Source organism: Heterodontus francisci, chromosome 29 (assembly GCF_036365525.1).
Source record: "Heterodontus francisci isolate sHetFra1 chromosome 29, sHetFra1.hap1, whole genome shotgun sequence".
Taxonomy (NCBI): Eukaryota; Metazoa; Chordata; class Chondrichthyes; order Heterodontiformes; family Heterodontidae; genus Heterodontus; species Heterodontus francisci.
In genome coordinates this window covers 28,555,689-28,577,651 of record NC_090399.1, presented here as the reverse complement: position 1 = coordinate 28,577,651, position 21,963 = coordinate 28,555,689, and the positions used below count along the sequence as shown (strand labels likewise).

Genomic DNA, 21,963 nt, shown 5'->3' with positions numbered 1-21,963 from the left:
TCGGCCGCTGGCGGTGACGACCCGGAGGAGGATGGGGATTCGGTGCGGGGCACGGAGGATGATCTTGATTCCATCGCCAGTGAGGTGGTGGAGTCCCTCGTGCCTCCCACCGAATCTCCTCTCATCCCCACGGCGGAACTCCGGGATTTCCTCGCGGCTTGCAGAGGTTGCCGCAATAAAGTTCAGCTGGCCCTCGACCGTTGGTCGAATCTGGCGCTGATCATCCAGTCCGTCCGTGCCGCCCTTAAGATAGCGGGCAAGCGCGCGGACGTGAAACTGGTTGAGAGGCGCCGTTTTAATGTGTTCCTCAATGGGTTGCTGGGGGAGTGGAGGGCCAGGTGCACTTCCACTCCCTCCTCACAGTGAGCTGTTGGTGACGGGTTTTACGTACCTTTGACATGAAGATAACCATAGCCAGCCTCAACATCAACGGCAGCAGAGGGGCTCACCGCAGATTTCACAATCTCTCAGTCCTGAGGGAAGGGAGATACGCGGTGAGCTTTCTGCAGGAAACCCACACCGTTCCGGGAGACGAAGCCACCTGGCTCCTGGAGTGGCAGGGTGGGGTCTACATGAGTCACCTCACCCCTATTTCTAGTGGGGTGGCTATCTTGTTGGCCCCGACTTTTCAGCCGGAGATCTTGGGGGTCAAGGAGCTAGTGCCGGGCCGCTTGCTCCACCTCGCCGTTCGCCTGGGTAGCGTGCCGCTCCACTTTGTGAACGTGTACGCGCCCAGGCCCGGCGCTTTGCAAGCGCGCTTCTTTGAAGAAGTGTCCGCTCTCTTGAGCTCCATCGATAGCGGCGAGTGCATCATCCTCGGGGGGGATTTTAACTGCACCCTCGAGGTGGGGGATCGCTCCGGTCCCCAGCGCGGCCAAGCGTCGGTGGAGAAGTTGAGGGGACTGATCAGCTCCCTTAACTTGGTGGACGTCTGGCGGAATCTCCATCCCGACTCCAGCGCCTTCACGTGGAGGTCTGGAGGAGGGGGGTCGCGAATCGACCGCCTCTACATTTCGCAGGCGTACGTCTCCCGTGTCTCGGCGGCCTCCATGCGGCTGGTGCCGTGCTCGGACCACCGCCTGGTGTGGGCGGAGTTCACTCCGCTCCGCACGCGGGCGGGGTCCGCGTACTGGCACTTTAACAACCGGCTGCTGGAGGACGTGCGATTTCGGGACTCGTTCTGTCGATTCTGGGCCGACTGGAGAAGGAAGCAGGGGGGCTTCCCCTCCTTGAGGCTATGGTGGGATGTGGGCAAGACTCACATCCGCGTCTTCTGTCAGGAGTACGCGAAGGGGTCGACCAAGAGGCGGGAAGCCGAGGTCGGGCGCCTTGAGAGGGAGGTGCTCGACTTGGAATCCCGCCTCGGTCATGCCGTCGCGGACCCGGCCCTGTGGCAGGCGTACAAAGAGAAGAAGGGCGCGCTGAGGAACCTGCAGCTCATAGGGTCCCGAGGCGCGTACGTGAGGTCGCGGATCCAGATCCTGGAAGATTTGGACCGCGCCTCACCCTTCTTCTACTCGCTGGAAAAATGGCGGGGGGTCCGTAAGCAGCTCGTCGAGCTGCTGGCCGACGACGGATCCTCCATCACGGATCCGGAGAGAATGGGCCTCCTGGTCCGGACGTATTACAGTACGTTGTTCTCTCCGGATCCGTCCAGCGAGGATGCGCGCAGAGTTTTGTGGGAGGACCTGCCGCAGGTCAGCCCGGAGGGTGCCGAAGGATTGGAGGCTCCGCTCACGTTGGCGGAGCTGACTGGCGCCCTCCACCAGCTCTCGAGGGGCAAATCCCCAGGGCTGGATGGGTTGACCGTGGAGTTCCTCAGGGCGTTCTGGGACGTCCTGGGGGACGATTACGCGCGGGTCCTGGGGGAAAGCCTGGCGACCGGGGAGATGCCCCTCTCGTGGCGCAGGGCGGTCATCGTCCTGCTGCCGAAGAGGGGCGATCTCCGCCTGCTTAAAAACTGGCGTCCGGTCTCCCTCCTCAGCACGGATTATAAGATCTTTGCCCGGGCTATGTCTACCCGCCTGGGCTCCGTGCTGGCCCACATGATCCACCCCGACCAGTCCTACACGGTCCCGGGCCGGTCCATCCAGGACAACATCCACCTGGTCCGGGACCTGATCCATCTTTCCCAGAGGACTGGTCAGTCGGTCGCCTTTCTCTCCCTCGATCAGGAGAAGGCGTTCGACAGGGTGGATCACGATTACCTTTTCGGGACTCTGCGCGCTTTCGGACTTGGGCCGCATTTTGTGGCCCGGGTCCGACTTTTATACGCCGCCGCAGAGTGTCTAGTCAAAGTTAACGGGTCCTTGACGGCGCCCCTTCGATTTGGGAGAGGAGTGCGTCAGGGGTGCCCCATGTCCGGCCAATTGTATACCATCTGCGTGGAGCCCTTCCTGTGCCTGCTTCGCAGGAGGTTGACGGGATTGGCTCTGCGCGAGCCGGCCATGCGGGTCGTCCTCTCGGCTTACGCCGACGACGTGCTCCTCGCAATCACAGATCCCGTTGACTTGCGGAGGATGCGCGACTGCCAGCAGACCTTTTCTGCCGCGTCCTCCGCGAGGATCAATTGGGAGAAATGTTCCGGACTCCTGGTTGGTCAGTGGCGGGTGGACTCCCTGCCGGAGGAGATGACACCTTTTGCGTGGAGCACCACGCACCTCCTCTATCTGGGAGTCCACCTTAGCCCCGCTGAGGAAGCCTGGCCGGCAAACTGGCAGGAGTTGGAGGCGAAAGTCACCGCTCGGCTGGGGCGCTGGACAGGACTGCTCCGAGTGCTTTCCTACAGGGGCCGAGCGTTGGTCATAAACCAACTGGTGGCCTCCATGCTGTGGTACCGGTTGGTCACTTTGGCCCCGCCCCCTGTATTTGCCACCAAGATCCAGAAGAAACTCGTCGATTTCTTCTGGGGCAAGAGGAAACACTGGGTCTCTGCCGCGGTCCTGAGTCTCCCGATCGAGGAGGGCGGTCAGTCGCTGGTGTGCGTCCGCACCCAGGCTGCGACTCTCCGCCTTCGGACCCTGCAGAGATACCTGTACGTCGAGCGTCCTCCCAGATGGTGTGCGCTGGCGACGTATTTTTTCCGCCAGTGTCACTGCCTTCAAGACGACACGCAGCTCCCGGTGGAGTCCGTTAGCCGCGCCTCTCTGAGGGAGTTGCCTGTCTTTTACCGGGATCTTTTCCGAGTCTGGAACATGGTCGCCTCCAGTCAGGGCGCTCCCCCGCCGGCGGAGGAGAGCGCCTCGGCTGTCCGGGCGGCCGACTCCGGGGACGGTCCGGCGGGCGGAGGAGTAGCCGAAACCCCCGGGGCGCCCCTCACTGCGGGTGGCAAGGGGGCTCGGGAGTGCGGAGCGATCCCGGCCGAGTTGACCCCCGCTCGGCCGGAACTGCTCATCGGACCCAGGCCCCGAAACACTCCTCGGGAGCCGGTCCCGCACAACCCGAGCCGCCTCTCGGAAATGCCCTCCGTGCCATTCCAATCGGCGCGGAGGGGTTTCCTGTACGGGCTGTTCCTGCACACTCTCCACTTCCTCGCCCTCGTCAGCCGGCCGGACACGCCCTGGCGGTCCGCGTTGCCATCTGGCGGCGAGGGGAAACCCCGATGGAGGTCTCTCTACGCGGGAGTCTTCCCCCTTTACATCGGGGACCTGGGGTGGAGGGTGCTGCACAGAGCAGTCCCGTGCAATAGGCTTTTAAGTAGGTTCACGGACTCCCAGGCCAGCTGTACTTTCTGCGGCCTGGACGAGTCCGTGTTCCACGTTTATACGGAGTGTGCGAGGTTGCAGCCCCTATTTGAGTATCTGAAGGGGCTGCTCCTCAAATTCTGGTTGCACTTCAGCCCCACGCTCCTGATCTTTGGGCACCCGGTGCGGAGGGGCTCGGGCCGGGAGGAGGATCTCCTCGTCGGTCTGCTCCTGGGCCTGGCCAAGGTGGCAATTCACAGGTCCAGGTTGCGGGCCGTCGGGGGGTCCGTCCTCCCCGATTGCCTGCCCCTCTTCCGCGGTTACGTTCGCGCCCGGGTGTCCCTGGAAAAGGAGCATGCGGTATCCGCCGGTACGCTTGAGGCCTTCCGCGACCGGTGGGCACCGCAGGGACTGGAGTGCATCGTCGACGCCGAGAATGGCATTTTAATTTGAGTTTTTTTGTTTATTTATCTGTTTTAATAAAGTTATTTGAAAACTGTAAATATGTACATAAAGGGGGCCTGAGGGATAAAGGCCCCCTCGATGTGAAAAATATAAAAGGGGCCTGGGGTATAAAGGTCACCTTGTGGAAAAAAAAAAAAAAAAAATGGGTTAAATACAGGGTAAAGCTCCCTCTACACTGTCCCACCAATGTAACACGATAAAACAGGCACGCACTAAAAAAAAAAGAAAAAAAAAAAAAAAAAAAAAACGGGGGTTAGATACAGAGTAAAGCTCCCTCTACACAGTCCCATCAAACACTCCCAGGGCAGGTACAACACAAAAAAAAAAGAAAAAAACAAAACGGGTTAGATACAGAGTAAGGCTCCCTCTACAATGTCCCCATCAACACTCCCAGGACAGGTACAGCACTGGGGTTGTCTTCTGCCTAATTGGAGGTGAACAAAGAACAGTACAGCACAGGAACAGGCCATTCGGCCCTCCAAGCTTGCGCCGATGTCGATGCCTGCCTAAACTAAAACCTTCTGCACTTCCGGGGCCCATATCCCTCTATTCCCATCCTATTCATGTATTTGTCAAGATGTCTCTTAAACGTCATTATCGTACCTGCTTCCACCATCTCCCCCGGCAGCAAGTTCCAGGCACTCACCACCCTCTGTGTAAAGAACTTGCCTCGCACATCCCCTCTAAACTTTGTCTCTCTCACCTTAAACCTATGTCCCCGAGTTACTGACTCTTCCATCCTGGGAAAAAGCTTCTGACTATCCACTCTGTCCATGCTGAGTGGTTAATGAGGTTCAACTGACTGTGGCTGTGTGCAGAAGCTGGAGGCTGGAAACTGTGTGACTGCTGCAAGAGGGATTGACTGAGATTGAAAGAAAGGTTTTTCCACATTGGCAACAAAGGAAGGCAGAGAACTGGAAGCTCTTCTGTGAGTTTGTTTCATATTGAAGTCTTTTTCATTGATTGTTGGGGGTGGGGGAAGAAGAGACCTGAAGACCTTGGGTGGGACTGTATTGTTCAATAGGGAGCTCTTGTGCTTAACACATTTGGATAGGGAGCTCCCTCCCCACCCCAACTACCGAGCCTGGGACAGCTGGAGCTGCCCAGGTGAAGAGACTTATTATCTCAACATCAGAAGAGGCGTGTGCCTGGGCAGCTTCCAGCTGACCCAGGTGAAGACATCACCCCAACCTCCAAACTGCAAGACCAGCTAAAAGACATTTTTTTTGTAAATACCAACAGAGACTGATTCCTCCTGGCCTTCCTCTCTCTCAGCCTCTTCCCCTGTGCTACAATCCTTTAAGTGTTTGCATTTTTGATTTATTATTGTATTTGCTCTTTTTTTTTGCTCCCAACACACAGTGCCTGTAACTCTTCTACCCCATGGCTTCTCAGTCCTCTCCGGTGGCGGGGCCCTCCTATGCTGCAGCAGCTGCGACAGCTGCTCCTGTGGCCCCGTCACCATTTAAAATCTTAACAACAAAGCATGGGGTGAAGAGTTACACCCAACCTACCATGATTATTGAGGCTTGCATTAAGGCAATGGCCGAGGTTGTCGGCCCCTCTGCCATTGTGGCAGCCTCAAAGATGTACGGGAAGGCTGTGTTCTTCCTGAAGACCGAGCGGGCGGTGTCCCTCGCCCTGAGTATGGGGCTCACAGTGGGTGGGACTTTCCTGCCAGTGGACCCTCTGGGGGCCACTGCACAGTGGATAATGTTGTCAAACGTCCTGCCCTTCATTCCTGATGAGCTCCTTCTCCTCCACCTGCACTAACTGGGGGAGGTGAGGTCAGGGATCACCCCAGTCCCACTTGGTCTTCGGGAGCACAGCCTCCGACATGTCTACTCTTTCCGCCGCCAGCTATTTATACAGCTGGCGCGGGAGGATGTCTTGGAGGGCCACTTCAGTGTGGAGTTCCAGGGGACGGCCTACTACGTCTTCTGGACCTCGGACGGGGTGCGTGCCATATCTGCAAGGGGCTGGGGCATGTTCGTAAGAACTGCCCCAACCTCCCGGCTGCCAACCCCACCTCGGCGGCCCAGGGTGGCGCCACTGCACCTCCTCCCACTCCCGCAACACCTCCAACAGACACCACTCAGTCGGTTCCGGAGGCTGTGGTTTTCGCAAGCTCCGGCGGGGAGGGGACTGCCCGTCCGAGTGGCAGGAAGGCGCGGGGAGAAAAATAAACACCGAGAGGCACGTCCCCTGGACACCATGCCACAACCCGAGCCTGAGCTCAGCCCAAGGCCCAAACCGGGGGAACCCAGCTACTCCAGGGCTGGGCTCAGGCCCAGGGTAACTAAAAAACAAGGAGAGTGCGGAGGCGGAGGCCTCTGATGACATGGAGGTCTCTGAGCCTCCACGCCCAACTAGGAAAACGAGGAGAAGGCACCCCTCCACAGAGGTAACACAGGGCACTGAGGTGCAGGGCCCATCTGTTGAAGGGGAGCTGTCTCCTGGTCCGGATCCCCGGGCTCCCCCTGCCACCACCACCATCAAGGCTGCAAAGTCTGGGCAGGAGCTCCCTACCCCTCAGGATGGAGGGGAGGGGGAGGCCCCTGTACATGCAGCCCCTCCTGAAGGAGCAAGTGGAGCCTGCTTGTGGTGGGGGAGCCTGGGGACGCTCCTAGAGAAGCCTCCCATTCTGTCACTGGGTCGGGTGCCGAGTGGAGGGGAGGGCGAGACCTCGAAGGGTCGGCCCTCCCAGCCAAAATCCTCCACCAACCAGAAGATACCCGACCCGGTTATAATTGAAAATGCTGCCCCATCTGCTGGGTCTGTGGGCGCTGGCGGAGCAGGAGATGGCCTCATCTCTCCGCCTCCGGTCTCGGCTCCGGCTGGATTTCCAGAGTCGGGAGCTTCCATCTCCCCTGAACCGCTCATTGGCCTGGGGACGGAGGCGGAGGGGGGTCCTGGGCCACTGGTGCCCATAGGCTCCAGTTCCATCCTAGAACCCAGAGAGGACTCATCCACCATCGATCCTGGGGGTGGGATGGTGACGGAGGCGGGACCAGCTGGCGCGGCCGGAATGTCCGCCCCACAGTGTGTGGTGGTTGTGTCGGCCGCTGGCGGTGACAACTCGGAGGAGGATGGGGACTCTGTGGGGCACGGAGGATGATCTTGATTCCATCGCCAGTGAGGTGGTGGAATCCCTCGTGCCTCCCACTGAGTCTCCTCTCATCCCCATGGTGGAACACTGGGATTTCCTCGCGGCTTGCGGGGGTTGCCGCGATAAAGTTCAGCTGGCCCTCGGCCATTGGTCGAATCTGGCGCTGATCATCCAGTCCGTCCGTGCCGCCCTCAAGATAGCGGGGGAAGGGCGTGGGCGTGAAACTGGTTGAGAGGCGCCGATTTAAAGAATTCCTCAATGGATTGCTGGGGGAGTGGAAGGCCAGGTGCACTTCCACTCCCTCCTCACAGTGAGGTGTTGGTGACGGGTTTTAAGTACCTTTGACATGAAGATAACCATAGCCAGCCTCAACATCAACGGCAGCAGGGGTTCTCACCGCAGATTTCACAATCTCTCAGTCCTCAGGGAAGGGAGATATGCGGTGAGCTTTCTGTAGTTCTGGGAGACAAAGCCACCTGGCTCCTGGAGTGGCAGGATGGGGTCTACATGAGTCACCTCACCCTATTTCTAGTGGGGTGGCTATCTTGTTGGCCCCGACTTTTCAGCCGGAGACCTTGGGGGTCAAGGGGTTTGTGCCGGGCCGCTTGCTCCACCTCGCCATTCACCTGGGTAGCGTGCCGCTCCACTTTGTGAACGTGAATGCGCCCAGACCTGGCACGTTGCAAGCGCGCTTCTTTGAAGAAGTGTCTGCTCACTTGAGCTCCATCGATGGCGACGAGTGCATCATCCTCGAGGTGGGGGATCGCTCCGATCCCCAGCGCGGCCAAGCATCAGTGGAGAAGTTGAGGGAACTGATCAGCTTCCTCAACTTGGTGGACGTATGGCGGAATCTCCATCCCAACTCCAGCGCTTTCACGTGGTGGTCTGGAGGAGGAGGGTCGCGAATCGACCGCCTCTACTTTTTGCAGGCGTACGTCTCCCGCGTCTCGGCGGCCTCCATGTGGCTGGTGCCGTGCTCGGACCACCACCTGATGTGGGCAGTGTTCATTCCGCGGGGTCCACATACTGGCACTTTAACAACCGGCTGCTGGAGGATGAGCGATACTGGGATTCATTCTGTCGATTCTGGGCCGACTGGAGAAGGAAGCAGGGGGCCTTCCCCTCCTTGAGGCTATGGTGGGATGTGGGCAAAACTCACATCCGTGCCTTCTGTCAGGAGTACGTGAAGGGGTTGACCAAGAGGCGGGAAGCCGAGATCGGGCACCTGGACAGTGAGTTGCTCGACTTGGAGTCCCGCCTCAGTCATGCCGTCGCGGACCCAGCCCTGTGGCAGGCGTACAAAGAGAAGAAGGGCGCGCTGAGGGACCTGCAGCTCATAGGATCCCAAGGCGCATACGTGAGGTCGCGGATCCAGATCCTGGAAGATTTGGACCGTGCCTCACCCTTCTTCTACTATCTGGAAAAATGCGGTGTTCCGTAAGCAGCTCATAGAGCTGCTGGCCAACGATGGATCCTACATCACGGATCTGCAGGGAATGGACCTCCTGGTCCGTACTTATTACAGTGCGTTGTTCTCTCTGGATCCGTCCAGCGAGGATGCGCGCAGAGTTTTGTGGCAGGACCTGCCGAAGGTCAGCCCGGAGGGCGCTGAAGGATTGGGGGCTCTGCTCACGTTGGCGGAGCTGACCGGCGCCCTCCACCAGCTCTCAAGGGGCAAATCTCCGGGGCCGAGAATGGCATTTTCATTTGAGTTTTTTGTTTACTTATTAGATTTTAATAGTTATTTTTAAAAATGTATATAAAGGGGGCCTGAGGGATAAAGGCCCCCTCGACATAAAATATATAAAAGCGGCCTACCACCTTAAAAAAGAAAAAAAAAATGGGTTAGATACAGAGTAAATCTCCCTCTACACTGTCCCCATCAAACTCTCCCAGGACAGGTACAGCACGGGATTGGCTGAAGAGTTTGCAGCACTTCCTGTGTGCAATTAGGCGAAACCGCTGCACCTGAGCAGGCTGTGGGAGCTGGAACTGGAGAGGAGAGAGGAGAGAGCTGCAATTTACAACTGTGGGACTGTTTCTATTTTGTAAGAACATAGAAGACCTGCAAGTTATTTTGGAGAGGTGGGTTTTGGAGCACCAGCGGGAGGAGGCACCGGAAGATCCAGGGGTGGGGCTGCCAAATTCTATAGGGAGCCCCGGTATTTGTTCTTGCGTTTATCTTCCATCCTGCACAAAGTGGGGGCTCCCTCCGTACCCCAACTGTGTGGCTTGGGACGGCTGAAGACAGTCTTTATACAACAGTAGGAAAAGAAAGAACCAGGCAGCTCTAGCTGACCTGGGCAAAGAACCCTCCCCTGACTGGAAGACTGGACTGTGGACTCTGCAGCGAGGTGCTCCAACCACCAATCAAACAGTACCATCCTCGCAGCCCTTCCCTCCCTTCCAACACTCGGCCACCTATCTTCTCCCCTCCTTGTCCTTTTCAGCCCTGTCCTCCTCTATTCCCATTTCCCCCCCATCATATTGCTTAACTTTAAAAAAAACTGTTATTTGCTTTATTTCTGAGGTGTGGGCATGGCTCTTCGACCCCATGGTAATCCCCTCTTCGCTGGTGGCGGGGCCTTCCCACACGTATGCTGCTGCAGCTGCTGCAGCTGTATCTGTTGCCCCATCACTGTTTGTGCTGGTAACATCTAAGCATGGGGTCAAGAGCTACGTCCGCCCCAATATGTCAATTGAGGTATGTGTAAAAGCAATGGCCGAGGTTGTCGGCCCCTCCGCCATTGTTGCTGCCTCTAAAACGTACAGGAAGGCAATGTTTTTCCTGCAGACCGAGCGGGCAGTATCCCTGGCCTTGAGCAAGGGGCTCACCGTGGGCGGGACCTTTCTGCCAGTGGACCCCCCCTGGAGGCCAGTGTGCAATGGGTCATTCTGTCTAATGTCCTGCCCTTCATTCCTGGTGAGCTCCTCCTTCCTCACCTGCACCATCTGGGGGAGGTAAGGACAGGGCTCACCCCAGTCCTGCTCGGTCTTCGGGAGAACAGCCTCCGGCATGTGTACTCCTTCCGTCGCCAGCTCTTTATGCAGCTGGCGCGGGAAGAGGTTACGGAACGTCAGTTTAATGTGGAGTTCCAGGGGGCAGCGTACCGCGTCTTCTGGACCTCGGACGGGGTGCAAGGGGGTGGGGCATGTTCAGAGGAGCTGCCCCAACCTCCGGGTTGCCAACCCCACCTCGGCGGCCCAGGGTGGCGCCGCTGCACCTCCTCCCACTCCCTCTACAGCTGCAACAAACACCGCTAAGGCGGTTCCAGAGGCCATGGATTTCACGGCCTCCAGTAGGGAGGGGGGACCCGTCCGAGTGGAAGGAAGGCAGGGTGCAGGTTGAAGCACCCAAAGGCGCACCCCCTGGAAACAGAACAGCAACCTGATCCTGAGCTTAGCCCTGGGCCCGATCCAGGGGAGGCTAACTGCCGCACGGCTGAGCTCGGGCCCATGGGATCTGGGCAGGGGGGTGCGGAGGTAGCAGCAGAGGCCTCAACTGAGATGAACGTCTCTGAGCCTCCGCGCGCCTCCCGGAATAAGAGGAGGCGCGCGGAGAAGGCCCTGAATTATGGGGCCCATGTCCTGGCATGGCCCTTGGGCTCCCCCCCGCCACCAGCGCCATGAAGGCCGAAAGCCCTGGGCGGGAACCCTCCATCCCTCGGAACTCCCAAGGTGGGGGGGGCTCACCTGTGGTGGCAATTCACAGGTCCAGGCTGTGGGCCATCATGGGGGGTGGGGTCCATCCGCCCTGATTGTCTGCCCCTTTTCCGAGATTAGGTTCGCGCCCGGGTATCCCCGGAGAAGGAGCATGCAGTGTCTGCCGGTTCGCTTGAGGCCTTCCGCGACTGGTGGGCACCGCAGGGGCTGGAGTGCATCATTGATGCCAAGAGTGGCATTTTAATTTGAGTTTTGTTTTATTTATCTTTTATTAGTAAAGTTATTTATTTAAAATATATATACAGGGGGCCTGAGGAATACAGGCCCCCTCAAGCAAAATAAAACGGGCCTGGTGTATAAAGGTCACTTTAAAAAAAAAGAAGAAAAAAGAAAAAAAAAGGGGTTTAGATACAGAGTAAAGCTCCCCCTACACTGTCCCCATCAAACGCCCCCAGGAAAGGTAGAGCATGGAGTTGGCTGTTGCTTGATTGGTGGTGCTGAGTACTGATTGCAGCAACAAGCCACAGCTGACAGTGCTGGTGGCAGTTAGAGGTTGCAGAGGTGGAGAGAGGAGCTACACTGAGCAGAGGGAGAGCAGTTACAACCAAGCAGATGGAACGCTTGATCAACAATCATCTTTACAGTGAAGAAAGAGACATTTTTTTGAAACAGGCTTTGTTTGGAGGTGGGTGCTGAACACCAGGAGTTTTCTTTGCTCTGGACTGTTGGGGGAGGAACAAGTGGACAGAACAACAAGGGGTGGGGCTGCCAATTCTGTAGGGACCTGTGCTGCTGCAATAAGCACACGGGGAAGCTCCCTCCCCACCCCAATTGCCCATCCTGGGTCAGCTGAAACTGCCTGGCTAAAGAGACAGAAGGGGATAGCTTGTGCCTGGGCAGCTTCAGCTGACCCAGGTGAAGACGCATCCTCCAACCAGAAGACCAGAAGACCAAGAGTGCTGTGCACCACCTCCGGAAAGCAAGTCATCCCTTACAGCCTGTCTTTCCCTCTCCTCTATACCCTCAGCCTCTCCTCTAACCTCAGTATTTCTTGTGAACCTAACTCTTTATGTAGCTGGCATGGGAGGAGGTCTTGAAGGGCCACTTCAATGTGGAGTTCCAGGGGATGGCCTACTGTGTCTTCTGGACCTTGGACGGGGCGCGGTGCCATGCCTGCAAGTGGGTGGGGTACGTTTGTAAGAACTGCCCCAACCTCGTGGCTGCCAATTCCACCTCGGTTTGGGGCCGACTGGAGAAGGAAGCAGGGGGGTTTCCCCTCCTTGGAGCGATGGTGGGATGTGGGCAAGACTCACATCCGTGCCTTCTGTCAGGAGTACGCGAAGGGGTTGAACAAGAGGGCACCTGGAGAGGGAAGTGCTTGACTTGGAGTCCTGCCTCGGTCATGTCGTCTCAGATCCGGCCCTGTGGCAGGCGTATAAAAAGAAGAAGGGCGCGCTAAAGGACCCGCAGCTCATCGGGTCCCGAGGTGCGTACGTGAGGTCGCGAATCCAGATCTTGGAAGATTTGGACCGCGCCTCACCCTTCTTCTACTCGCTGGAGAAATGGCGGGGGGTCCTCAAGCAGCTCGTCGACCTGCTGGCTGACAACGGATCCTCCATCGCAGATCCGGAGGGAATGGATCTCATGGCCCGTACCTATTACAGTGTGTTATTCTCTCCGGATCTGTCCAGTGATTCATGTACAAGGACACCCAGATCCCTCTACTCCAGAATTCTGCAGTCTCTCTCCATGTAAGTAATAGGCTGCAGTGAACAATCTCATATTTTCCCACATTATACTCCATCTGCCAAGTTTTTGCCCACTCACTTCACCTATCTATATCCCTTTGCAGACTCTTTGTGTCTTTCTCATAACTTGCTTTTCTACCTATCTTTGTATCATCAGCAAATGTGGCTGCAATACACTCGGTCCCTTCATCCAAGTTATTAATATAGATTGTAAATAGTTGTAAATAACACTGATCCTTGGGGCACCCCACCAGTTACAGTTTGCCAACCTGAAAATGACCCATTTATCCCGACTCTCTTTTTCCTGTTATTTAGCCAATCTTCTAACCATGCTAATATATTACCCCCAACACCATGAGCTCATATCTTGTGTAATAACCTTTTATGTGGCACCTTATCGAGTGACATTTGGAAATCCAAATACACTAACGACATCTATTGGTTCCCCTTTATCCACCCTGCTTGTCACATCCTCAAAGAACCCTAATAAATTTGTCAAACACAATTTCCCTTTCATAAAACCATGTTGACTCTGCTTGGTTATAGTATGATTTTCTAAATGTCCTGCTACCACTTCCTGAATAATGGATTCTAGCATTTTCCCAATGACAGATGTTAGGCTAACTGGCCCATAGTGTCCTGTTTTCTGTTTCCCTTCTTTCTTGAATAGAGGTGTGGCATTTGCGGTTTTCCAATCCGCTGGGACCTTTTCAGATTCTAGGGAATTTTGGAAGATTATAACCAATGCACCCAATAACTCTGCAGCCACTTCTTTAAAGACCCTAGGATGCAGGCCATCCGGTCCAGGGGACTTGTCAGCCTTTAGTTCCATTAGTTTTCCTAGTACTTTTTCTCTAATGATAGTGATTGTTTTAAGTTCCCGCTCCCTTTTGCCTCATGATATTCCGCTATTCCTAAGATACTTTTTGTGTCTTCTATTGTGAAGACAGATACAAAATTCATGTTGAAAGTCTCTGCCATTTCCTTGTTTCCCATCATTAATTCCTCAGTCTCATCCTGTAAGGAACCAACACTTACTTTAGCTACTCTCTTCCCTTTCATATATCTGCAGAAGCTCTTACTGTCTGTTTTTATATTTCTTCCTGGTTTACTCTCATACTCTAATTTCTCCCGCTATCATTTTTTTAGTCATCCTCTGCAGGTTTCTAAAATTTTCCTAATCTTTTGACCTACCACTAATCTTTGCAGCATTGTGCACCTTTTCTTTCAATTTGATAACATCCTTAACTTCCTTAGTTAGCCATGGATGGTGTATCCTTCTCATAGAGTCTTTCTTCCTCAATAGAATATATCTTTGTTGAGAGTTATGAAATATTTCCTTAAATGTCTGCCACTGCTTCTCTACTGTCATAACTTTTGACTTATCTTCCCTGTACATGTTAGCCAACCCTGTCTCCATACCCTTTATTTAAGTTTAAGGCACTAGCTTCAGACCCAAATTTCTCATCCTCAAACTGAGTGTGAAATTCCAATCATGTTATGATCACTCTTGCCTGGAGGATCCTTCACTATGAGGTCATTTATTAATCCTGTCTCATTACACATTACCAGATCTAAAATAGCCTGCTCCCGGGTTGGTTCCAGAATGTATTGTTCCAAAAACTGTCCCTAATATACTCTATGAACTCATTCTCCAAACTACCTTTGACAATTTGATTAGTACAATCTATAGGAAGATTAAAATCTCCCACAATTATTGCAGTACCTTTCCTACAAGCCCTTATTATTTCTTGATTTATATTCTGTTACTGTAAGGAGACCAAGAAACTACTCCCACCAGTGACTTCTTTCCTTTGTATTTTTCTTATCACCACCCAAACTGATTCTACACCTTGATCTTCTGAGGAAAGTTCATTTCTCACTACCACATCAACACCTGGTGTACCCATACTAACACCTGGTGGAAACATACCAACACCTGGTGCACTCATACCAACACCCGGTGTAAACATACCAACACCTGGTGTACTCATACCAACACCTGGTGTAAACATACCAACACCTGGTATAAACATACCAACACCTGGTGTAAACATACCAACACCTGGTGTACCCATACCAACACCCGGTGTACCCATACCAACACCCGGTGTACTCATACCAACACCCGGTGTACTCATACCAACACCCGGTGTACTCATACCAACACCCGGTGTACCCATACCAACACCCGGTGTACTCATACCAACACCCGGTGTACTCATACCAACACCCGGTGTACTCATACCAACACCCGGTGTACTCATACCAACACCCGGTGTAAACATACCAACACCTGGTGTACTCATACCAACACCTGGTGTAAACATACCAACACCCGGTGTAAACATACCAACACCTGGTGTAAACATACCAACACCTGGTGTACCCATACCAACACCCGGTGTACCCATACCAACACCCGGTGTACTCATACCAACACCCGGTGTACTCATACCAACACCCGGTGTACTCATACCAACACCCGGTGTACTCATACCAACACCCGGTGTACTCATACCAACACCTGGTATACCCATACCAACACCTGGTGCACTCATACCAACACCTGGTGTACTCATACCAACACCTTGTATACCCATACCAACACCTGGTGCACTCATACCAACACCCGGTGTACTCATACCAACACCCGGTGTACTCATACCAACACCCGGTGTACCCATACCAACACCCGGTGTACTCATACCAACACCCGGTGTACTCATACCAACACCTGGTGTACCCATACCAACACCCGGTGTACCCATACCAACACCCGGTGTACTCATACCAACACCCGGTGTAAACATACCAACACCTGGTGTACTCATACCAACACCTTGTATACCCATACCAACACCTGGTGCACTCATACCAACACCTGGTGTACTCATACCAACACCTGGTATACCCATACCAACACCTGGTGCACTCATACCAACACCTGGTGTACTCATACCAACACCTGGTATACCCATACCAACACCCGGTGTACCCATACCAACACCTGGTGCACTCATACCAACACCTGGTATACCCATACCAACACCTGGTGCACTCATACCAACACCCGGTGTACTCATACCAACACCCGGTGTAAACATACCAACACCTGGTGCACTCATACCAACACCTGGTATACCCATACCAACACCTGGTGCACTCATACCAACACCCGGTATACCCATACCAACACCTGGTGCACTCATACCAACACCTGGTATACCCATACCAACACCTGGTGCACTCATACCAACACCTGGTGTACTCATACCAACACCTGGTGTACTCATACCAACACCTGGTGCACTCATACCAACACCTGGTGCACTCATACCAACACCTGGTGTACTCATACCAACACCTGGTGTACCCATACCAACACCTGGTGCACTCATACCAACACCCGGTGTACTCATACCAACACCCGGTGTAAACATACCAACACCTGGTGCACTCATACCAACACCCGGTGTACTCATACCAACACCCGGTGTAAACATACCAACACCTGGTGCACTCATACCAACACCTGGTGTACTCATACCAACACCCGGTGTAAACATACCAACACCCGGTGCACTCATACCAACACCTGGTGTACCCATACCAACACCTGGTGTACCCATACCAACACCTGGTGTAAACATACCAACACCCGGTGCACTCATACCAACACCTGGTGTACTCATACCAACACCCGGTGTAAACATACCAACACCCGGTGCACTCATACCAACACCTGGTGTAAACATACCAACACCTGGTGCACTCATACCAACACCTGGTGTACTCATACCAACACCCGGTGTAAACATACCAACACCCGGTGCACTCATACCAACACCTGGTGTAAACATACCAACACCCGGTGCACTCATACCAACACCTGGTATACCCATACCAACACCCGGTGTAAACATACCAACACCTGGTGTACTCATACCAACACCTGGTGTACTCATACCAACACCCGGTGTAAACATACCAACACCTGGTGCACTCATACCAACACCTGGTATACCCATACCAACACCTGGTGCACTCATACCAACACCCGGTGTACTCATACCAACACCCGGTGTAAACATACCAACACCTGGTGCACTCATACCAACACCTGGTGTACTCATACCAACACCTGGTGTAAACATACCAACACCCGGTGCACTCATACCAACACCTGGTGTACCCATACCAACACCTGGTGTACCCATACCAACACCTGGTGCACTCATACCAACACCTGGTGTACTCATACCAACACCTGGTATACCCATACCAACACCTGGTGTACTCATACCAACACCTGGTATACTCATACCAACACCCGGTGTACTCATACCAACACCCGGTGTAAACATACCAACACCTGGTGCACTCATACCAACACCTGGTGTACTCATACCAACACCTGGTGTACTCATACCAACACCTGGTATACCCATACCAACACCTGGTGTACTCATACCAACACCTGGTGTACTCATACCAACACCCGGTGTACTCATACCAACACCCGGTGTAAACATACCAACACCTGGTGCACTCATACCAACACCTGGTGTACTCATACCAACACCCGGTGTAAACATACCAACACCCGGTGCACTCATACCAACACCTGGTGTAAACATACCAACACCCGGTGCACTCATACCAACACCTGGTGTACCCATACCAACACCTGGTGTAAACATACCAACACCTGGTGTAAACATACCAACACCTGGTGTAAACATACCAACACCTGGTGTAAACATACCAACACCTGGTGTAAACATACCAACACCTGGTGTACTCATACCAACACCTGGTGCAAACATACCAACACCTGGTGTAAACATACCAACACCTGGTGTAAACATACCAACACCTGGTGTAAACATACCAACACCTGGTGTACTCATACCAACACCTGGTGCAAACATACCAACACCTGGTGTAAACATACCAACACCTGGTGTACTCATACCAACACCCGGTGCACTCATACCAACACCTGGTGTAAACATACCAACACCCGGTGCACTCATACCAACACCTGGTGTACCCATACCAACACCTGGTGTAAACATACCAACACCTGGTGCACTCATACCAACACCTGGTGTAAACATACCAACACCTGGTGTAAACATACCAACACCTGGTGTAAACATACCAACACCTGGTGTAAACATACCAACACCTGGTGTAAACATACCAACACCCGGTGTAAACATACCAACACCCGGTGTACTCATACCAACACCTGGTGCAAACATACCAACACCTGGTGTAAACATACCAACACCTGGTGTAAACATACCAACACCTGGTGTAAACATACCAACACCTGGTGTAAACATACCAACACCCGGTGTAAACATACCAACACCCGGTGTAAACATACCAACACCTGGTGTAAACATACCAACACCTGGTGGAAACATACCAACACCTGGTGTAAACATACCAACACCTGGTGGAAACATACCAACACCTGGTGGAAACATACCAACACCTGGTGTAAACATACCAACACCTGGTGTAAACATACCAACACCCGGTGTAAACATACCAACACCCGGTGTAAACATACCAACACCCGGTGTAAACATACCAACACCTGGTGTAAACATACCAACACCTGGTGGAAACATACCAACACCTGGTGGAAACATACCAACACCTGGTGGAAACATACCAACACCTGGTGTAAACATACCAACACCTGGTGGAAACATAGCAACACCTGGTGGAAACATACCAACACCTGGTGTAAACATACCAACACCTGGTGTAAACATACCAACACCTGGTGTAAACATACCAACACCCGGTGTAAACATACCAACACCCGGTGTAAACATACCAACACCTGGTGTAAACATACCAACACCTGGTGGAAACATACCAACACCTGGTGTAAACATACCAACACCTGGTGGAAACATACCAACACCTGGTGGAAACATACCAACACCTGGTGGAAACATACCAACACCTGGTGGAAACATACCAACACCTGGTGGAAACATACCAACACCTGGTGTAAACATACCAACACCCGGTGTAAACATACCAACACCTGGTGTAAACATACCAACACCTGGTGTAAACATACCAACACCTGGTGTAAACATACCAACACCTGGTGGAAACATACCAACACCTGGTGGAAACATACCAACACCTGGTGGAAACATACCAACACCTGGTGTAAACATACCAACACCCGGTGTAAACATACCAACACCTGGTGTAAACATACCAACACCTGGTGTAAACATACCAACACCCGGTGTAAACATACCAACACCCGGTGTAAACATACCAACACCTGGTGTAAACATACCAACACCTGGTGTAAACATACCAACACCTGGTGTACTCATACCAACACCTGGTGTAAACATACCAACACCTGGTGTAAACATACCAACACCTGGTGTACTCATACCAACACCTGGTGTAAACATACCAACACCCGGTGTACTCATACCAACACCTGGTGTAAACATACCAACACCTGGTGTAAACATACCAACACCTGGTGTAAACATACCAACACCTGGTGTAAACATACCAACACCCGGTGTACTCATACCAACACCTGGTGTAAACATACCAACACCCGGTGTACCCATACCAACACCTGGTATAAACATACCAACACCTGGTGTAAACATACCAACACCTGGTGTAAACATACCAACACCTGGTGTAAACATACCAACACCCGGTGTACTCATACCAACACCTGGTGTAAACATACCAACACCCGGTGTAAACATACCAACACCCGGTGTACCCATACCAACACCTGGTGTAAACATACCAACACCTGGTGTAAACATACCAACACCTGGTGTACCCATACCAACACCTGGTATAAACATACCAACACCTGGTGTAAACATACCAACACCTGGTGTAAACATACCAACACCTGGTGTACGCATACCAACACCTGGTATAAACATACCAACACCTGGTGTAAACATACCAACACCTGGTGTAAACATACCAACACCTGGTGTAAACATACCAACACCTGGTGTAAACATACCAACACCCGGTGTACTCATACCAACACCCGGTGTAAACATACCAACACCTGGTGTAAACATACCAACACCTGGTGTAAACATACCAACACCTGGTGTAAACATACCAACACCTGGTGTAAACATACCAACACCCGGTGTACTCATACCAACACCTGGTATAAACATACCAACACCTGGTGTAAACATACCAACACCTGGTGTAAACATACCAACACCTGGTGTAAACATACCAACACCTGGTGTAAACATACCAACACCCGGTGTACTCATACCAACACCTGGTATAAACATACCAACACCTGGTGTAAACATACCAACACCTGGTGTAAACATACCAACACCTGGTGTAAACATACCAACACCCGGTGTACTCATACCAACACCTGGTATAAACATACCAACACCTGGTGTAAACATACCAACACCTGGTGTAAACATACCAACACCCGGTGTACTCATACCAACACCTGGTATAAACATACCAACACCTGGTGTACTCATACCAACACCTGGTGTAAACATACCAACACCTGGTGTAAACATACCAACACCTGGTGTAAACATACCAACACCCGGTGTACTCATACCAACACCTGGTATAAACATACCAACACCTGGTGTACTCATACCAACACCTGGTGTAAACATACCAACACCTGGTGTAAACATACCAACACCTGGTGTAAACATACCAACACCGGTGTACTCATACCAACACCTGGTATAAACATACCAACACCTGGTGTACTCATACCAACACCTGGTGTAAACATACCAACACCTGGTGTAAACATACCAACACCTGGTGTACTCATACCAACACCTGGTGTAAACATACCAACACCTGGTGTACTCATACCAACACCTGGTGTAAACATACCAACACCTGGTGTAAACATACCAACACCTGGTGTACTCATACCAACACCTGGTGTAAACATACCAACACCTGGTGTAAACATACCAACACCTGGTGTACTCATACCAACACCTGGTGTAAACATACCAACACCTGGTGTAAACATACCAACACCTGGTGTACTCATACCAACACCTGGTGTAAACATACCAACACCTGGTGTACTCATACCAACACCTGGTGTAAACATACCAACACCTGGTGTAAACATACCAACACCTGGTGTAAACATACCAACACCTGGTGTAAACATACCAACACCCGGTGTACTCATACCAACACCTGGTATAAACATACCAACACCTGGTGTAAACATACCAACACCTGGTGTAAACATACCAACACCTGGTGTAAACATACCAACACCCGGTGTACTCATACCAACACCTGGTATAAACATACCAACACCTGGTGTACTCATACCAACACCTGGTATAAACATACCAACACCTGGTGTAAACATACCAACACCTGGTGTAAACATACCAACACCTGGTGTAAACATACCAACACCCGGTGTACTCATACCAACACCTGGTATAAACATACCAACACCTGGTGTAAACATACCAACACCTGGTGTAAACATACCAACACCTGGTATAAACATACCAACACCTGGTGTAAACATACCAACACCCGGTGTAAACATACCAACACCTGGTATAAACATACCAACACCTGGTGTAAACATACCAACACCTGGTGTAAACATACCAACACCTGGTGTAAACATACCAACACCTGGTATAAACATACCAACACCTGGTGTAAACATACCAACACCCGGTGTAAACATACCAACACCCTGGTGTAAACATACCAACACCTGGTGTAAACATACCAACACCTGGTGTAAACATACCAACACCTGGTATAAACATACCAACACCTGGTGTAAACATACCAACACCCTGGTGTAAACATACCAACACCTGGTATAAACATACCAACACCTGGTGTAAACATACCAACACCCGGTGTAAACATACCAACACCTGGTGTAAACATACCAACACCCGGTGTAAACATACCAACACCTGGTGTAAACATACCACACCTGGTGTAAACATACCAACACCCGGTGTAAACATACCAACACCCGGTGTAAACATACCAACACCTGGTATAAACATACCAACACCTGGTGTACTCATACAACACCTGGTATAAACATACAACACCTGGTGTAAACATACCAACACCTGGTATAAACATACCAACACCTGGTGTAAACATACCAACACCCGGTGTAAACATACCAACACCTGGTATAAACATACCAACACCTGGTGTAAACATACCAACACCCGGTGTA

General features: G+C 52.4%; 1 protein-coding gene across 1 annotated transcript in view; it reads right to left on the bottom strand.

Annotated features, from left to right (window-relative positions):
* gabbr1b (gamma-aminobutyric acid (GABA) B receptor, 1b) overlaps positions 1-21,963 on the bottom strand; it is a 586,011-nt gene that overhangs the window by 240,589 nt on the left and 323,459 nt on the right.